Below are 1,936 nucleotides of genomic sequence, written 5' to 3'. Positions count from 1 at the left end.
ATCCTGTCTTGGATAAATGAGAGATGGTTTCTTCCCCCCATTTCTAAATGTGGTTCTGCTGCATCTATCTGCTTCGTTCCCGCACCATATCAGTCTAGCACTTTGCCTTCTGACTTTGTTTTAGAACAGGGCCTACCCACATTCTACCTTTGATTTCTGTTTCTTTTCCTGTATTCTAAAATGGTTCTGAGAAACCAAAGGTGTGGCTTACTATGGCTTGGATATACAAAGTTATTCTATCCTGAGTTGATTGAAATACTTTGTTACTTTGGTTATTCCTTCCCATTTGTTTTAGCAAAAAAAAAAAAAAATATATATATATATATATATATATATGTGTGTGTGTGCGTGTGTGTGTGTGTGTGTACAGGACTCTGCAGGGGTACTAGACGCCAGATTGCTAGAGGCCAGCAGCTGTAGTTGCAGCTATTTTATGTTCAACCTGAGGATGTTTCTCTTGGCCAAAAACGCACTAAGTCGTCTGAGAGTTCAAAGCATTCAGCAAGCAGTGGCAAGGCAGATCCACCAGAAGCGGGCACCTGATTTCCATGACAAATACGGTAATGCCGTATTAGCTAGTGGAGCCACTTTCTGTGCTGCTGTGTGGGTATATACGGCAACACAAATTGGAATAGAGTGGAACCCATCGCCTGTTGGCAGAGTCACCCCAAAGGAATGGAGAGAACAGTAATCATCCCAGCTGGTTTAATACTGAATTGTTTCAAAATCAACTCATAATTAATTCCAAGTAAAAGTACTATGTACCCATTAAAATATGGCATGTTTGAAGAAATAAAGTATACTTGAAACCTTCAAAAAAAATTTATATATATGGAATATTTTAGTCTAAAACTTATTCTTTTGAAAGTTTCAAGACCAGACTAAAAAAAGGGGAAAAAAAAACTTAGAATCTGAATGTAATATTAGGTAGACAAGTCTCTAAAGATCAGAGAAATCCTAGTTTGAACACATTCTGTTTCTAGATTTTCAAAACTCTTTGAGTAATTTCTAGTCCTTAACTGTGTAATCTTTAAAACCAGAATAAAGCTCTCTCCTTGTTATGAAGACTTAGAATAATTCATGAACAGTGCTCACTGAACAGAGGCTGTCACTGAAATAGGGATTCAATTAAAGAAATTATTAATTTATCCAAGTGTACTTTCAATGTAAAAAAAACAAAAAAAAGTAATTCTGTAAATTTCCCACTGGGAAAATAGCATCTCGTTTCCTTCTTTTGAAAGAATGCATGACCTTTCACAAAAATCTCAACTTAAGCAAAAAATTGCTTAATGAGCTAGTTTGCCAGACTTAGTGAGAGATGTAATAAAAGTTCTTTTACATTTAGATCACCTTTCTTTTTAATAAAATGATTATCTTCAAATATTCTACAGAAATCTAAAATACTTTTTTGAAAAATAAGCTTAATCCAAGGAAACTATAATGGAGTTGATTATAAAAAATTTAAACTCAGTTAGCATTAAAGTTATACTTTAAATATAAATGTACTAAACTGTTAAAATAATGTATCTTGATGGTGATGGGTATAGAATTAGAGATAGAAGTAGAGATTCTTCTTAATGTATTTCTGTATTGAATTGTTGCAACAAGCATTACTATTATTTTTGCAGTGAATTTGTAAAAGAGAATTGAAAGCGAAGATGAAGTCGCTTAGTTGTGTCTGGACTTCAAGCCCATTGACGGTAGTCTGCCAGTCTCCTCTGTCCATGGGATTTTCCAGGCAAGAATACTGGAGTGTGTTGCCATTTCCTTCTCCAGGGCATCGTCCCAACCCAGGGATTGAACCCAGGTCTCCCACATTGCAGACAAACTCTTTACCATCTGAGCCACCATTTTTACTAAATTACTTTTTAGTTTTGACTCTTGGTAAAATTGTGATGCGGTTATGCTCGTGGTCTCTATTATCTGCCTCCTTATT

At 35.3% G+C, this 1,936-nt stretch overlaps 1 pseudogene; it reads left to right on the top strand.

Annotated features, from left to right (window-relative positions):
* Window positions 1-432: 432 nt before the first annotated feature.
* On the top strand, window positions 433-822 carry LOC113879219 (annotated as a pseudogene).
* Window positions 823-1,936: the final 1,114 nt, after the last annotated feature.

This window comes from Bos indicus x Bos taurus, chromosome 20, assembly GCF_003369695.1.
Source record: "Bos indicus x Bos taurus breed Angus x Brahman F1 hybrid chromosome 20, Bos_hybrid_MaternalHap_v2.0, whole genome shotgun sequence".
NCBI classification, from domain to species: Eukaryota; Metazoa; Chordata; class Mammalia; order Artiodactyla; family Bovidae; genus Bos; species Bos indicus x Bos taurus.
Note: the sequence above shows the minus strand (reverse complement) of the source record. Positions and strands in the feature narration are given on the sequence as shown.